This window comes from Bos mutus, chromosome 14, assembly GCF_027580195.1.
Source record: "Bos mutus isolate GX-2022 chromosome 14, NWIPB_WYAK_1.1, whole genome shotgun sequence".
Taxonomy (NCBI): domain Eukaryota; kingdom Metazoa; phylum Chordata; class Mammalia; order Artiodactyla; family Bovidae; genus Bos; species Bos mutus.
In genome coordinates, this window is record NC_091630.1 from 44,747,256 (window position 1) to 44,766,154 (window position 18,899).

The window sequence follows — 18,899 nt, forward strand, 5'->3', positions numbered from 1 at the left end:
ACAGAGAACAGGGAGGCCTGAGGAGAGGGAGAAAGATGAGGAACAGCTGGTCAGTGGAACAGTCAAAACACACACAACACTTATCAATTAAGTGTGCTGTCTTATATTGCATACTTCATGGTACCCTAAAACAATTCCAATAGTAACATCAAAGACCACTGATCACAGATCACCATAACAAATATAAATCATAATGAAAAAGTTAGAAATACTCTAAGAATTACCAAAATGTGACACAGAGACACAAAGTGAACAAAGTCAATTGGAAAACAGCACCAATAGAAGTGCCCAAAGGAGGGTTGCTATAAAGCTTCAATTCGTAAAAAAAAAATGCAGTATCTGCAAAGTTCAATAAAATGAAGTGCAAGGACGTCCTTGATGGTCCAGTGGTTAAGAATCTGCCTGCCAGTGTAGAAGACATGGGTTCAGTGCCTGGTCCAGGAGATCCTACATGCCACGTGGCAACTAAGCCCATGCACCACAACTACCGAGCCTGTACTCTACAGAGTCCACAAGCTGCAGCTACTGAAGCCCGCGTGCCTAGAACGCATGCTCTATGACAAGAGACGCCACTGCAAGGAGAAGCCTGTGAACTCAAACAAAGAATAGCCCCAGCTTGCTGCAACTAAAGAAAGCCCGTGTGCAGGCAAGGAGACCCAGCATAGGCAAAAACAAATAAACAAAATGAAGTGTAATAAAACAATGTATGCCTATACATCTTTATGATGGAATACTATTCATCAAAAAAAAAAGAAATGAACTCCTGTTACACTCATCATGGATGACTCAAAAACGTTATACTGGGTGAAACAGCACAGTCTATATAATTCCATTCATATGAGACCTGGAAAAGGAAACTCTCATTTATAATGACAGAGAACAGACCATTGGATTGCCAGAGCACTGAAGGATACCGACCAAAAAGAAAACAAGGAACTTTGTGAGGAGGGTGGGTAATGGAAACATTTTATATCTTGGTTACAGTATCGGTCACACAAATGCATATAGTTAATCAAAGCTCCTCAAACTGTATACTTGAAATGGATGTATTTTACATAAATTATTTCTCAATAAAGTTGGTTTAAAAATACTAGCAAACTGAATTCACCATTGAAAAAAAAAATTCATTCAAAACAAAGCAAGAAGATTCTCAAGACCAAGTTAGTTGTGGTATGTGAGTAAAAATTAGCTTCAGTTCAGTTCAGTCGTTCAGTTGTGTCTGACTCTTTGTGACCCCATGAATCACAGCACGCCAGGCCTCCCTGTCCATTACCAACTCCCTAAGTTTACTCAAACTCATGCCCATCGAGTCAGTGATGCCATCCAGCCATCTCATCCTCTGTCGTCCCCTTCTCCTCCTGCCCTCAATCCCTCCCAGCATCAGAATCTTTTTCAATGAGTCAACTCTTCGCATGAGGTGGCCAAAGTATTGGAGTTTCAGCTTCAGCATCAGTCCTTCCAATGAACACCCAGGACTGATCTCCTTTAGAATGGACTGGTTGGATCTCCTTGCAGTCCAAGGGACTCTCAAGAGTCTTCTCTAACACCACAGTTCAAAAGCATCAATTCTTTGGCGCTCAACTTTCTTCACAGTCCAACTCTCACATCCATACATGACCATAGGAAAAACCATAGCCTTGACTAGACGGACCTTTGTTGGCAAAGTAATGTCTCTGCTTTTGAATATGCTATCTAGGTTGGTCATAACTTTCCTTCCAAGGAGTAAGTGTCTTTTAATTTCATGGCTGCAATCACCATCTGCAGTGATTTTGGAGCCCAGAAAAATAAAGTCTGACACTGTTTCCACTGTTTCCCCATCTACTTCCCATGAAGTGATGGGACCGGATGCCATGATCTTCGTTTTCTGAATGTTGAGCTTTAAGCCAACCTTTTCACTCTCCTCTTTCACTTTCATCAAGAGGCTTTTTAGCTCCTTTTCACTTTCTGCCATAAGGGTGGTGTCATCTGCATATCTGAAGTTATTGATATTTCTTCCAGAAATCTTGATTCCAGCTTGTGCTTCTTCCAGTCCAGCATTTCTTATGATGTACTCTGCATAGAAGTTAAATAAGCAGGGTGACAATATACAGCCTTGACATACTCCTTTTCCTATTTTGAACCAGTCTGTTGTTCCATGTCCAGTTCTAACTGTTGCTTCCTGACCTGCATATAGGTTTCTCAAGAGGCAGGTCAGGTGGTCTGGTATTTGCATCTCTTTCAGAATTTTCCACAGTTTATTGTGGTCCACACAGTCAAAGGCTTTGGCATAGTCAATAAAGCAGAAGTAGATGCTTTTCTGGAACTCTCTTGCTTTATCGATGATCCAGCAGATGTTGGCAATTTGATCTCTGGTTCCTCTGCCTTTTCTAAAACCAGTTTGAACATCTGGAAGTTCACGGTTCACATATTGCTGAAGCCTGACTTGGAGAATTTTGAGCATTACTTTACTAGTGTGTGAGATGAGTGCAATTATGCAGTAGTTTGAGCATTCTTTGGCATTGTCTTTCTTTAGGATTGGACTGAAAACCGACCTTTTCCAGTCCTGTGGCCACTGCTGAGTTTTCCAAATTTGCTGGTATATTGCACTTTCACAGCATCATCTAGTGTTAGTTGAACAATTGAAGTCATTTACCATATTAACAAATTAAAGGAGAAAATATATGATTATCTATAGAGAGGTCACAATAAAATTCAACAATCATTCAGTGTTTTTGGCCACACCACATGGCTTGCAGGATCTTGGTTCCCCAGTCAGGGATCGAAATCAGGTCCTGGTGGTGAAAGCGCAAAGTCCTGACCACTGGACACCAGGGAATTCCAAACAATCATTCACAATTTTTTTTAAGTTTGGTGACCTAGGAACAAAAGGGAGCATCTTTATTCTGATAAAGTGGATTCACAAAAAACCAACAGGAAGTTTTTAGTTAGTATTAGCCATAAATATACATGTGGGGGCTACCATTTTATAGTTAATGTAATTTGCTCTATAATTCAATAAGCATTATTGGACCTACCAAATTCCAGATCCAGAGTTCAAGGAAATATAATTTATAGATCCTGACTTCAGGGATAGAAAAAAAATCTGGTGATGGAGTCTTAAGCAAAGTCATTTAAGAAACATCCTCATTTGGAGTGAGATTTAAACATATTCACTTGATTTATATTTTTAAATTAAAGTGTAATTGACTTACAATATTATATACAATATATTATATATATTCAATTGTTCCACATAGTGATTTGATAGTTTTTACACAACAAAATGACAGCATGAGAAGTCTCATTACCATCTGTCACCACAGAAGTTATCACATTACTGACTATGCTATACATTACATCCCTGAGACTTATTTAAAATACATCCAGAAATTTTATTTGATCCTCCCAGAGAAACATGCACAAAAATGAATCAACACATCCACACAAAACTTATTCATTTTAAATGCAAAGCAACATGTGATTAATACCAAATGGTGATGACCAATATTTATCTTGTGCAAGGCAGTAGAATGAATCCGAGCTACAACAATGAACCAGAGTTAGGAGGTTTTATTTAATGAAATCATGTCATGCTTCAGGGATTCAGTTTGTCATACAGGAGAGGTAAAATTGTCTCCTTAATTATATTTTATTCTCTACGTTTTGTGTTTATCACTCAAGATTTGTATTATTGAATAGGTTTTCCACAATGCACAGTCTCATGAAAAATTCAGTAGTTCATTAAAAGCTGAGAATTTTCACATCAAAATTTCTGACTTAGGATATAAATGTATTATTTATAGAGATGCATAAAATTGTTTTCTCAGAAGAATATTCAGAAGAGGGAAACAGAATCAGTTGATTTTGTCACAAAATGGGGAGAGACTGGCTAAACATGCACCAGCCTCTCATTCCAGAACATGACCTAAAATGAGTTTAAGGAAATTGTCAGCTGCGGTCAGTTGTGAACAATCACATTGTTAATCACTCAGCGTCTCTCTCCTTTGAGTCTCTTCTCTGTTCAAAAAAGCATGATCTCTGGGCCCCAAGCATTTTGCATTTATCTTTCCTTCTGGCTTCTGCTTTGCAACACTAGGCTGAAATTGTTCTCTGTAAGATCGCCAGTGGGGGCATCCCTGGTGGCTCAGACTGGGAACCTGCCTGCAATGCAGAAGACCTGGGTTCAATCCCTGGGTTGGGAAGATTCGCTGGAGAAGGGAACAGTTACCCACACTCCAGTATTCTTGCCTGGAGAATCCCATGGACAGAGCCTGGAGGGCTACAGTCCATGGGGTCGCAAAGAGTCAGACACGACTGAGCAACTAACAGACACACACAAGATCACCAGCAGCACCCTAGCTAGCCAGTGGTCTCTTTTCAGCCTAACCTCTGGCTAATTTCATAGCTGGCTCCCCTTTTGTTACGCCTTTCCTCACTTAGTGATACCTTCCCAGGTCCCTCTCTGGTTCTTCAAATATTCAGCTCAGGTTCTTCTCTCCCAGAGGGAATCTCAGGGACCCTGTGGCTTCAGCGACATTGGACAATGATGGTTCCCACCCCTAACCCCCAACTTTCTCCTGCTTCTGTTCCAAGAAATGCCACCTCTGAATGCCCAAAACGGAAGGCACTCTCTCTCACCAAACCCCTTCTTTCGCCTATGCCTCACCATGGTTAATATGGCAGCGCATCTGAGTGCCAAGGCTCTGGGCTCAGAATCCACGGCGACATTTCCATCTCCCTTACCACCAACAGATCCAAGGGCTCTCAAGTTCTGCCAGGTGGGCTCCTGAGCGTAACCAAGTCTGGGTGCTCCTCTTCCGCTGTTTCTTTTTCTTTTTCTTTACTTACTTCTTTGGCTGTACCGGGTCTTGGTTGTGGCACACAGGATCTTTTGTGGCACACGGACACAGGCTCCAGATCATTCAGGATCAGTAGTTGCAGCATTGGCTTGGTTACACCACAGCCTGTGGGATGCTAGTTCCCTGATCAGGGATCGAACCCACATCCCCTGCAGTGCAAAGCAGATTCTTAACCACTGGATCACCAGGGAAGTCTCCACTGTTTCCATTAAGCCTCCATCCTCTTACCCAGACTGCTTGCCTAGACTGCAGCTGCTGGTCAGCCTGCCCCCAGCTTCTTGGCTTCAACCCCTTCTGCCTCCAGAAAGACCTTTTAATACAATAATCTGAGTACCTTCTTGGTGCAATGGGCAGCACATTAGTCTCATAATGCAATCATCTCTTCTTGTTACTTCACTGCTTTGCTTGAATCTCTCAATGCTTCTCTAATGACAGCAGGTTAAAGTACAAATTCCATAGTATAAAATATGAGGCTTAAAAAACCTGGATTCCACCTCTTTTTCAGCTGCGCTTCATGCTTTTGTCCTCCACACGTCACCCCCACATGAAATACAAATGCACGTCTACCTCTGCCACCCCGTTATGGTGCTGCTGCTGCTGCTGCTAAGTCGCTTCAGTTGTGTCCGACTCTGTGCGACCCCATAGACCGCAGCCCACCAGCCTCCCCAGTCCCTGGGATTCTCCAGGCAAGAACACTGGAGTGGGTTGCCATTTCCTTCTCCAATGCATGAAAGTGAAAAAATAAAGTGAAGTCACTCAGTCGTGTCTGACTCCTAGCAACCCCATGGACTGCAGCCCACCAGGCCCCTCCGTCCATGGGATTTTCCAGGCAAGAGTACTGGAGTGGGTTGCCATTGCCTTCTCCCGCCCCATTATGCTAGTTCACACTGAACTCTGTGATACTCCCCAAAGTCAGCTTTCTCCTTCACGCCCCAAGCGCTCTTCCCTAACATCCAGGGTTGCTAGATTTAGCAAATAAAAACCTAGGCTACCCAGATAGATTCGAATTGTCCTATATGTCTAAGTATTTCACATAAACCATGTTAACAATTTCACCTTTGTACTCATCTTTATATCACCTATGATAGGTAATATTGTCTACCTCATACCAGTCAGAATGGCCATCATTAAAAAGTCTACAAATAACAAATACTAGAGAGTGTGTGAAGAAAAGGGAATCCTCCTACACCATTGGTGGGAAAGTAAGTTGGTGCAGCCACTATGGAAAACAGAATGGAAGTTCTACAGAAAACAGAATTACTGTAAGATCCAGCAATCCCATTCCTAAGCATAAACCTGGACAAAACTATAATGTAAAAAGATACATGCACCCCTATATTCACAGCAGCTCTACTCACAATAGCCAAGACATGGAAATGACCTAAATATCCATCGGCAGATAAATGGATAAAAAAGGTGTGGTACGTATATACAACGGAATTCTACTCAGCGATAAAAAAAAGAATGAAATAATGCCATTTGCAGCAACATGGATACAACTAGAGATTATCATACTATGTGAAGTAAATCAGAAAGAGAAAGACAAATGCCATGTGATATTGCTTATATGTGGAATCTAAAATGTAGCACAAATGAACTTATCTACAAAACAGAAGCAGACTCACAGACACAGAGAACAGATTTGTGGTTGCCAAAGCAGAGAGGGTGAGGGAGAGGGATGGAATGAGAGTTTGGGGTTGGTAAAGGCAAACTGTTACATTTAGATGGATAAACAGCAAGGTCCTACTGTATAGATAGGAAACCATATCCAATCTCCTGGGATAGACCATAATGGAAAAGAATATGAAAAAAGAATGTATATATGTGTATAACTGAGTCATTTTGCTGAACAGCAGAAATTAGCACAACAGTGTAAATCAACTATACTTTAGTAAAAAAAAATAAAGAAAAAGATAAATAATGTTACTAAAATTCATTTTATAGACAAGGAAGCTAAGGCATAGACAAGTTACAGAACTTGGCCAAGGTTGTGTAGTAAGTGAGGAGCACCAGAATTTAAACCCAAATAGTCTCACAGCAGATCCCATGCGATTAATCTTTCTACTTTGACAGCTGCTTCTGTCTGCACGGTGGAGGTGGTTTATGTCTGCATGGCAGTGATTTAGTCATTCAGTCGTGTCCAGCTCTTCCAACTCCATGGACTGTAGCCCACCAGGTTCCTCTGTCCATGGGATTTCCCAGACAAGAATGCTGGAATGGGTTGCCATTTCCTTCTCCATCTGTTGGTATAGTACTTTGCAATTCTCTTTTTTCTTGTCCTTGTGTGATATCTTAGGAAAAGATAAAATATGACCAAGACTCATGCACCACTGTACACAAGAAATACAACACTTAAATAAAGCTGAAACCCCCCAACTGCATTCCCTTCCCCTGATAAACATCATGTTTAGTTGGTCCTGATCCTCACAATTTGTGTATATGTTGTTTACAAAATATAATATTATTTTGTATTTTTAACATATGGTCATGTGGTATATATTCATCAGTAATTTGCATTTTTCTCTCCTATTGTATTTTTGGGACTTAGCTGTGTTGACACATATAGTCTTATTCATGAATTTTCACTGCTGCATAATTTTTCATTGAATGACTATATCACAACTTATTCATTCTCTTATTAATGGATATTGTTGCCAATTCTGGGTTGTTTTTTTTTCTTGCTTTGGCTTTTATTTTATTTTGTTTGTATGAGTGTTTGGTTGATTCTGATTGCTTTGGTTTTTATTGACTAGCAACAAAAGCTTTTATAAACTTCTTGCACATAGCTCCTTAGGCAAGAATTTCTCTTTAGTAAGTACTTAAGAAAGGAATTTCTCTTAAGAGTGAGTATGTGCATTATTATATTGGAAGTCCTAGCTAACAGAGGGAAACAAGAAAAAGAAAAGCCACAGGGAATAAAAAGGAAGAAACTAAAAAGCCAGTATTTACGGTCAATCTAGCTGACTATACAGAAAATAGAAAATTTAATAAAAGAGTTCAACAAAAATGGCTAGCTCGGTCATATCCCACCCTTTGCCACCCCATGGACTATACAGTCCATGGAATTCTCCAGGAAAGAATACTGGAGTGGGTAGCCAGTCCCTTCTCCAGGGGATCTTCCCAACCCAGGGATTGAACACAAGTCTCCCACATTACAGGCAGATTCTTTACCCACTGAGCCACCAGGGAAGCCCAAGAATACTGGAATGTGTAGCCTATCCCTTCTCCAGGGAATCTTCCTGACCCAGGAATCAAACTGGGGTCTCCTGTATTGCAGGTGGATTCTTTACTGGCTGAGCTACCAGGCAAGCCCAAAATTTAATAAAAGAGTTCAACAAAAATGGCTAGATATTAGCTCAATGTTTTAAAATTTATTATATTATTATACTATAGCCAAAAATAATTAGAAATATAAATTTTAAGAATAGGAATAAATTTTACAAAAGATGTATAGGGCCTTTAGTGAAGAAAATCATAAAAATTACACGATGCATTGTATAGCTAAATAAATAGATACACTTCCCTGGTTGTTCAGTGTTAAAGAACTCACCTGCCAATGAAGGAGATGAGGGTCCGATTCTTGAGTTGGGAAGATCCCCTGGAGAAGGAAATGGCAACCCACTCCAGTATCCTTGCCTGGGAAATCTCAGGGACAGAGGGCCCTGGAGGGCTACAGTCCATGGGATTGCAAAGAGTTGGACACCACTTAGCTACTGAGCATGAGCATGAAATAGATTCACAATATTCATGAATAGAAAGACTCAATAGTATAACATTAGCTTTCCTCAAAGTAATCTGTGAATTCATTGCAATTCCAATCATACTTGCAACAGATCTGGGAGAAAACTTGTGCAGTGCCTTTATTCAACAAAGAATGGTATATCTGAAGTATATAAAGAGCCACACAAAATAGACATAGTGTTGTAAGTAAATTATACTTCAAAATTAAATAAACAAACAAACTTATAGAAAAACTGATTAGATCTGTGGTTACCAGAGGGAAGGGGGAGATGCATGAAGGCAGTCAAAAGGTACAAACATCCAGGTATGATGCAAACAGGTACTAGGGATGTAATACACAACATGATATAGAATTAACACTGCTGTATGTTATCTAAGAAAGCTGCTAAGAGAGTAGATTTTAAGAGTTCTCATCACAAGGGGAAAAAATTTGTATGTATGTGAGATAATGGATGTTTACTAAACTTATTGTAACAATCATCTCATGATGTACATAAGTTAGCTCATTATGCTGTACACCCTAAAAAGTGCTGAATGTCAATTATATCTCAATAAAACTGGGAAAATTTCTAATTAAAAAAAAAGAATCACACAAGACAAAGTAAATAGACAAACAAAATCTTAGGAATATAGACAGTATATGTGGTGGTTTAAAATCTGCTCCCAGATTCTGTCTATATTTCCTTCAAAAAGTAGAGCTAATTTCCTTCTCCTTGAGTGTGAGTTGAGTTTGATAATGCATTTCAAACAAAAAGAATAAAGTGGGAATGAAGGGAGGCTTGTGTGTTATTTCCATGACTAGGTCATAAAAGGCATCACGATTTCTCTGTTATCTCTTGGGTTACCTGATTTGGAAGATGCTAACCACTGTATCAGAACTGGACGTGGAACAACAGACTGGTTCCAAATAGGAAAAGGAGTATGTCAAGGCTGTATATTGTCACCCTGCTTATTTAACTTCTATGCAGAGTATATCATGAGAAATGCTGGACTGGAAGAAGCACAAGCTGGAATCAAGATTTCTGGGAGAAATATCAATAACCTCAGATATGCAGATGACACCACCCTTATGGCAGAAAGTGAAGAGGAACTCAAAAGCCTCTTGATGAAAGTGAAAGTGGAGAGTGAAAAAGTTGGCTTAAAGCTCAACATTCAGAAAATGAAGATCATGGCATCCGGTCCCATCACTTCATGGGAAATAGATGGGGAAACAGTAGAAACAGTGGCTGACTTTATTTTTCTGGGCTCCAAAATCACTACAGATGGTGACTGCAGCCATGAAATTAAAAGACGCTTACTCCTTGGAAGGAAAGTTATGACCAACCTAGACAGCATATTCAAAAGCAGAGACATTACTTTGCCAACAAAGGTCCGTCTAGTCAAGGCTATGGTTTTTCCTGTGGTCATGTATGGATGTGAGAGTTGGACTGTGAAGGAGGCTGAGCGCCGAAGAATTGATGCTTTTGAACTGTGGTGTTAGAGAAGACTCTTGGGAGTCCCTTGGACTGCAAGGAGATCCAACCAATCCATTCTGAAGGAGATCAGCCCTGGGATTTCTTTGGAGGGAATGATGCTGAAGCTGAAACTCCAGTACTTTGGCCACCTCATGCAAAGAGTTGATTCATTGGAAAAGACTCTGATGCTGGGAAGGATTGGGGGCAGGAGGAGAAGGGTACGGAAGAGGATGAGATGGCTGGATGGCATCACTGACTCGATGGACGTGAGTCTCAGTGAACTCCAGGAGTTGGTGATGGACAGGGAGGCCTGGAGTGCTGCGATTCATGGGGTCGCAAAGAGTTGGACATGCCTGAGCGACTGTATTGAACTGAACTGAACCACTGAGTCATGAGGACAATCAAGCAGCCCTAGGGAATGGTCCATGTGGCAAGGAAGTGAGGCATCCATCCAATAGCCATATGTGTGACCCATCTTGAAAGCAGATTCTGCAGCCCCAGTCAAATTTTCAGATGACCACACTCCCAGATGACGTCTTGACTGCAACTTTATGAGAGATCTTGACACAGAACAACATAGCTAAGCTACGCCCAGAATTTTGACACTCAGAAATTATGAGTTAATAAATTTTTGCTCTCTTAAGCTGCTGTATCTAGTAGTAATAAGTTGTGTAGTAATAGATAACTAGTACATGAAGTTATATAGTAACAGCATAGTGACTACAAACCCAAACACCGAGTCAAACTGTCTAGATTCAAATTCTGGCTTCACTGCTGACTAATTGTGTGACTGTGGGAAGTGACTAGCCATCTAACTACCTCAGTTTACTCATCTGTAAAGTGGAGATAATGCCAGCATGCCACACAGGACTACTGTGAGGCTTAAGTGAGTTGATGCAATAAAGCATCTGGAAGAATATCTGGCACACAGGAAGCATTCAAGAAGTGTTAGCTGCTGTTATCAATTTACAAAAGAGTAAATCTGAATGTAAATTGGATAACCAACCTCATTAGGAAAACAAAGTAAAATCACCATGAGACTTCCTTGTTCTGCATAGAGTTAGCAAAAAGCATACTCAGCCTGAGTGATGGTAATTGGGCATCTTCACCGTAGGATAATTTTCCAAGATGTCTTTCTCTGGTGTGAGCACATTTTTTGTGAGCACGTTATACTTCAATTCAAAATTTTAAATTAATAAATAACACAATACACACACAAAGCCAATACTCTCCCTCACTCTACCCTTACCCCCAGAAATGCTCTGTTAATATGGGCGAATATTGGCAAAGATATGGAATACAAGAACTCTCACATCTTACTGGTGGAAGTAGAAATTGGTATAGCTATTTTAGAGAGCAATTTGGCAATACTAGCAAAGCTGAAAATTTACAAGTAAGGTTTTACCTGAGTGATAGGATACAGGCTTTCACTATCCATTTTTCTGTATCTTCTTTAAACTTTCATTCCTGTCAAGATGTCAAAGTGGGGGAGAAGGAAAATATTCAACCCAGCCATAAAATTCTGTGACCTGGACCCATTTATATTCTTAAAAAGCCTAACATAACAGAGAGGAATGGTTATTGTGCTGCCAGCCTCCAGGACAGCATGTAAAACATGCCTGGCATGCTGAACACTTTGTTGTGGGCCTCTGAAAAGGAGAATTCCTAGATAAAACAGTAATCAGGGATTTTTTAAAAAGCAGAAGGACTCAAAACCTGAAAAGAAATTAAGAATGAGTTGTATTAGGGGCAGGAAAGAGAGTAGAAAAAGAGGTTGTCTTATAAGTAATTCAGTATTTAAAAAAAATTTTTTAATTGTGGTGAAACATATATAAAATTAGCCTTTCTAACAGTTTCTTAAGTGTACAGTTCAATGCCACTAATTATATTCATAACGTTGTGCAACCGTCACTACTATCTATTTCCAAAACTATCCATCACCCCAAACAGAAACTCTTAAACATTAACCATTAAATAATAAATTTTCCTCGATTCTCTCCACAGCCTCTAGAAACCTCTGTTCTACACTCTGTATCTATGAATTTAATTACTCTAGGTACCTCACATAAGTGGAATCATGAATTATTTGTCCTTTTGTGTCCAACTTATTTCACTTAGCACATTATTTTTAAGGTTCACCCTGTGTAGGCAATGGCAGCCCACTCCAGTACTTTTGCCTGGAAAATCCCATGGGCGGAGGAGCCTGGTAGGCTGCAGTCTCTGCGGTCGCGAAGAGTCAGACATGACTGAGCGACTTCACTTTCCCTTTTCACTTTCATGCATTGGAGAAGGAAATGGCAACCCACTCCAGTGTTCTTGCCTGGAGAATCCCAGGGACGGGGGAGCCTGGTGGGCTGCCGTCTATGGGGTCGCACAGAGTCGGACATGACTGAAGCGACTTAGCAGCAGTATGTGTTCAAAGGCAAGCTCAGAATTCCTCCTAATGGTTAAATAATATTTCACCTGTGAAGTGAAGTTGCTCAGTCGTGTGCGACTCTTTGCAGTCCAATGGACTGTAGCTTACCAGGCTCCTCCTTCCATGTGATTTTCTAGGCAAGAGTACTGGAGTGGCCTGCCATTTCCTTCTTCAGGGGATCTTCCCGACCCGGGGATCAAACCTGGGTCTCCCATGTTGCAGGCAGACGCTTTACCCTCTGAGCCACCAGGAAGCCCAGCAGGCCACATTTCGTTTATTCTAGTGAGAACCTACTATATAACACAGGGAGCTCAGCTCAGTGCTCATCTATCGATGGACACTTGGGTTGTTTACACCTTTGGGCTATCATGAATAATGGTGTGATAAACATTGGTGGACAAGTGTCTGCTTGAGTCACCTGAAGTAAAGTTGGTCATGAGTTCCACCTAGGGGTGGATGTTGAAGACGGGTGAGCCTATGAGGTGCTCAGGGGTCAAGGACGGACTCAACTTTATTCATTCAGTTGGTCAGTCTTGGAACAACTAGTTATCAAACACCACAATGCAAGAAACTGAGGTTCAAAAGTGGGGAAATCAAACACTGTTCCCTCCTCTCAAAGACTTTATTCTCTAGGTACTAAACAAAAAAAAAGATGATTTAAGAGTGAAAAGTAGAATAATTAGTGATGCTGAGCATCTTTTCATGTGACTCTTAGCCACCCGTATGCCTTCTTTGGAAAAAGGTCTATTTAGGTCTTCTGCCGATTGTTTTATTGGGTTGTTTCCTATTTTAATATTGAGCTACATTAGCTATTTGTATATTTTAGAGATTACGACTTGGTCAGACACTACCTTTTGTAAAACAGATAACTAGTGGGAACCTGCTGTATAGCACAGGGAGCTCAGCTCAGTGCTCTGTGATGACCTAGAGGGGTGGGGTGGGGTGGGAGGGAGGTTCGAGTCTTTATGACCCTAAGGACTGTAGCCCAACAGGCTCCTCTGTCCATGGGATTTTCCAGGCGAGAATATTGGAGTTGGTTGCCATTTCCTTCTCCCAGGGATTTTCCCAACCCAGGGATTGAACCCATATCGCTGTTGTCTCCTGCGTTGGCAGATGGGTTCTTTACTACTAGTGCTACCTGGGAAGTGCCAAGAGGGAGGGAATATATATATACACACAGCTGATTCATTGTACAGCAGAAACTAACACAACATTGTAAAACAATTATACTCCAATTTTTAAAAAAGGAGTGAAAAGTATTGTTGTGATATAACAACCAAATTGAGGGTCAGGATGTCTGGGGGTAGTAAATTTTAAGCCAAGACCTGAAGGCTGAGAAAATTCCCAAGAGAAGCAGGTGAAGGTGAACGTTGTGTCCAACTCTTTGCAATCCCATGGACTGTAGTCAGGCTCCTCTGTCCATGGAATTCTCCAGGCAAGAACACTGGAGTGGGTAGCCATTCCCTTCTCCAGGGGATCTTCCCGACCCAGGCATCTGTTGTCTCCTGCTTTGGCAGGCGGGTTCTTTACCACTAGTGCCACCGGAAAATCAAAGAGGGGTAACATAATGTTTCAGACAACAGGACAATAGGAATAGGAATTATTCACATAGTACAGCAGGCAACAGGAATACCTTGTGTGAACCGGAAGGTAGAGAGAGCAAGGTTCTTCAGAAGAACGTTCAAAGGCTCACCATGACTAAACACTGAGAACAAAGAGTAGTGGTGGCAAAGATTCCAGAAACAGTAGATGCAGATCAAAATCTGGGGCTTAGGTGAGTGGAAAAGCACTGAAGGACTTGAAGGGAGAAGGATGAGAATCTGATCTGTAAAGCAGAGATGACTGTGAAGGCTGAGCCCCAAAGGAAGATGTGGCTGCATATCTGGCTTGGGCAAGCAGGTCACAATGATCTCCTTCCCCATTGTCAGGATTGGCCTGGCTGTAGATGGGTGACCAAGTTCTGCCCAGAGAGACACAAGGCAAAGTCTCATAGGGGAGCTTCTGAGAAAGATTTCCTTCCACCGGGGGGAAACAACGACATGTTCCTGTCAGAATTCATCACCTGAAACTCATCATGAAGAACATTGGAAAAGCCCAAATCAAGAGACATGGGAACAACTGACCTATATCCAGGGATCATCTGGAAACAAGTGTGAAGAGGAAAGCTAACGTGCTAAGGAATGGAAAGATGGAAATCTTCTGGGTTCCTAACAACTGTGTTTTGCTACTGAATTAACCAATCCTAGAATCTAACTTCAATCAGAATTTATGCGGTTTAATGTTTAAGCCAGTCCCAAACTTTTCTATTTCATAGTACATATTAAGAAGTGATGCTCATGTGACACACTTGGGTAGGCAGATGAGGATGCTCTTGGCTAGAGGTAACTGTCTCCAGGGTCTCCAGGCCGCCCCAGGCTGCCACCTGGTTGCCCCAAGGACTAATTGGGTCAGTATTTCAGAGCATCTGGAACATACTTGCTGTGCACTATTGTTCTAGGCACACTGGTTGGCAAATACTGTCTTAAGCCACTATTAGCTGGTCTTTTTATTCCTTGCAGCTCAAAGCATGCCACTATCTGGCTGACAAATACTAAGCATTATCCTCTTAGCAACCCAGCTTAAAAACTCGAGAGTCATCCTGCACTCATTCCTGCCCTTCACTCTCACTTCCCTTATATTTTTTGTCCGGGTGCCTCCTTGAAATCTCCACCTTCTGCCCCTCACTTCACCCCTGCTGCTATGGCCTTCATCCAGGTTACCACAAGACTCAGTTGTCCCCCCTCTAATCTCAATGCCCTTTCATCCATTCTAACATGGCCAATGATCGCTCTAAAATATAGGTTACAACTCTCCTTTAAATCATTGCTTAGGTCCCATCAGTCTCAGTCTTATGTCATGTTCATTTGTGATGAGGGCCATAGATGATTTGTTAAGAGGGAGAATACTAAAGTATGGTGATGATTTGCTATTTAACATGACTTAGAATGTATTCCAATTTGTCCCAATTCTGGTATTTGTTTTACTTTCTGACATGCTCTCCTGAGTTACTAGAAGAACACTGAGAATTTCTGCAGCAACTGTTTACCTTCCCAACACCCACGCTGGAAGAAGGGGTGGAAGTTAGATGAAGAGAATGATTTTAACCTTGAAAAAGAGGAACACTTTCTGTGGGCTATGAGTGAAAGAGAAACAGGATGGATAAATATCCAAAGATTTGAAAAAAGAATCAGAAACATCTAAACTTTGAAAGGCTTAATCTTTTCAGAAAAAAACAGGTCTTTGTTGGGTCGAGAAAAGAAACACTGGATATCTTGTTTGACCTCCAATCTTCTCCACCTGCTCTGAGCCTGGGAGGCTGAACTGTGTAAACTCAGTCAGCAACACTTGTCTCCAAATAGGGATGGGGTCAGCCAATGAGATACCTTGCCAGGAGATGCAGGGGTGGAGTAGACTGAAGGTGGTTATGTTTCCCCCAGCTCCCTCCCTGCCTGCTACCGCGTGTGGGCTATGTGCCTGTACCCAAGGCCACATATGTTGCCAGGCTGCCTCTCCATATAACTACCCTCCTAGTGTTCCGGTAACCATTTCTCGTGGTTGTATCTTCAGGATTAAGGTGGCAATAGCTCTCCTACTCTGAGATTCTGCACTCTCCCCCATTGGTTTTCTTAAATCTTGCACACGGCTTCTATGAAAATCCTTTTGTTAAACTTTCAGAGCTGGTTTGAGAGTATTATCTGTTTCTTGCTGGGTCCACCAGTGATTTTGAGTGACATAATGGGGTTTGGGTCAGGCTGGAGGGGAGTGGAAAGTTTTGAAATGGTCATAATAAAGAATCTTATAGGAATCTGCTAAGCAAGCCTTGTGAATGCTTGACACACAAGCCTCCTATCTTTGGGGAAGGAAAATATTTAAGAAACCAGTGGTTTGCTGACTGAAATAATCAATTACCAATAAAAATTAAATTTTATAATTATTAATCAATATTATTCGTCACATATTATTATATATGCTGCTGCTGCTGCTGCTAAGTCACTTCAGTCGTGTCCGACTCTGTGCGACCCCATAGACGGCAGCTCAACAGGCTCCCCCGTCCCTGGGATTCTCCAGGCAAGAACACTGGAGTGGGTTGCCATTTCCTTCTCCAATGCAAGAAGGTGAAAAAAGAAAGTGAAGTCGCTCAGTCATGTCTGACTCTTAGCGACCCCATGAACTGCAGCCCACCAGGCTCCTCCGCCCATGGGATTTTCCAGGCAAGAGTACTAGAGTGGGATTATTATATATGAATGACCACCAAATGAGCAATAGTTTTCACTGTATGCCTACTGAAGTTAGCTGTGTTAACACACTTTTCTCTGATTGTGTTTCCTCATCCATAAGTAGATGATCTCTAAGGTTCCTTTTAGATTTCAGAATTCTGTGATGATATGATGACAGCATTGAACCCGGGAATAGAGGAAAACAAGGGAGAGAGATGAGAAAGAAGTGGAGGTGGCGAGGAGGAACCAAGAGCATATTCCTCGTGTGTATCCATGAAGCTGCTGACAGCCAGTCCCAACCCTGGATAGTTTCTCTTCTCTAAATGTTGATAGCACATGACCTGTATCACAAAATCGCACACTCCATCACGTGACTTTATGCCACTCTTTCATCTCTAAACAGTATAGACATCAGTTTACCCTTGCCTCTGTGCTTCCCCAGGCTTCCCTGGGATCTCATCTGGTAAAGAATATGCCTGCAACACAGGAGACCCTGGTTCAATTCCTGGGTCAGGAAGATCCACTGGAGAAGGGATAGGCTACCCACTTCAGTATTCCTGGGCTTCCTTGGTGGCTCAGATGGTAAAGAATCTGCCTGAAATGTGGGAGACCTCGGTTTGATCCCTGGATTGGGAAGATCCCCTAGAGAAGGGGACAGCTACCCACTCCAGTATTCTAGCCTGGAGAATCCCCATGGACAGAGGAGCCTGGCAGGCTACAGTCCATGGGCTCCCAAAGAGTTGGACACGACTGACCAACTTTCACTTTCACTCTTCACTATGCCTCCCCACTCAGCCACAAGCTCATCAAAAGTAGAGACTACATAATATAATTCTGTATCCAGTGCTCCCAAAGCGCAATATATTTTTGCAGATATTCAATATATGTTTAATGAGCTAAAAGGATGAATACACACTGACTGATTTCCATGTATTTCTGCCAAGAACTTTTCCCACACACTTCCAGCTTCATTTAATTTTTGTTTTCATTGTAATGTTTTTATAGGAGAAAAAAGTAGATGGCATTTGGGGGCTATTTTGTAAATATTTATATTTACAAAACTAATACATTAGCTACGATAAGCTAGGAACTGGTTACAGGTGTGTGTGTACATGTGCTCACTCATGTCCAACTCTTTCTGACCCCATGAACTGTAGCCTGCTGGGCTCCTCTGTCCATGGGATTCTCCAGACAAGAATACTGGAGTGGGTTGCCATTTCCTCCTCCAGGGGATCTTCCTGACCAAGGGATCAAACCCACATTTCCTGCATTCTTTACGGCTGTACCACTTGAAAAGCCCAGGAGGTGGTTACAAGTAAACTCAAAATTCCAGTGGCTTAACACAAAGGAGCCCATAGCTCAAGTAACACACATTTGCTGCTGTTAAGTCGTTTCAATCGTGTCCGACTCTCTTCGACCCCATAGACGGCAGCCCACCAGCCTCCCCCGTCCCTGGGATTCTCCAGGCAAGAACACTGGAGTGGGTTGCCATTTCCTTCTCCAAAGCATGAAAGTGAAAAGTGAAAGTGAAGTCACTCAGTCGTGCCCGACTCTTAGCTACCCCATGGACTGCAGCCTACCAGGCTCCTCCGTCCATGGGATTTTCCAGGCAAGAGTACTGGAGTGGGTTGCCATTGCCTTCTCCAACACACACATTTATTCCCTCACAATTCTGTAAGTTAGTAGACCAGTGGGCTCAGCGACTTCCCTTCTCTGGGTCTCTCAAGGCCAAAATCAAGCTATCAACCAGCCTGAACTCTCACCTGCAAGCTCTGGGGGAAATTCGCTACCAGGTTTATTCAGAACCCTGCTTCCTTACTAGCTGTCAGCCAGCATCACCTTTTAGATCCTGGGGGCTTCTCTCCAGTTCTTGAGCATGGACCCCTACCTCTCAGGGTCAGCAATAGTGCAGATTCTCAGGTTTAGGGTGCCGCTGATTCCCTGTTCTGCTGCTACTATTCTGCCTCTAGCCAGAGGAAGTCCTCTGCTTCAGGGGCTTCTGTGATTCGATTGGACCACACTGGACAAACCAGGATAATTTTCCCTATTTTAAGATCTGCCACCATCACGTCATGGGAAATAGATGAGGAAACAGTGGAAACAGTGTCAGACTTTATTTGGGGGGGCTCCAAAATCACTGCAGATGGTGATTGCAGCCATGAAATTAAAAGACACTTACTCCTTGGAAGGAAAG

General features: G+C 42.0%; 1 long non-coding RNA gene across 1 annotated transcript; it reads right to left on the reverse strand.

Moving 5' to 3' along the window:
* Window positions 1-950: 950 nt before the first annotated feature.
* Window positions 951-11,630, reverse strand: LOC138990696 (uncharacterized). The gene is made up of 2 exons (XR_011466762.1): window positions 11,439-11,630; window positions 951-7,129 (listed from the first exon to the last, which is right to left on the reverse strand). It is a non-coding gene; the product is annotated as an uncharacterized lncRNA (long non-coding RNA).
* Window positions 11,631-18,899: the final 7,269 nt, after the last annotated feature.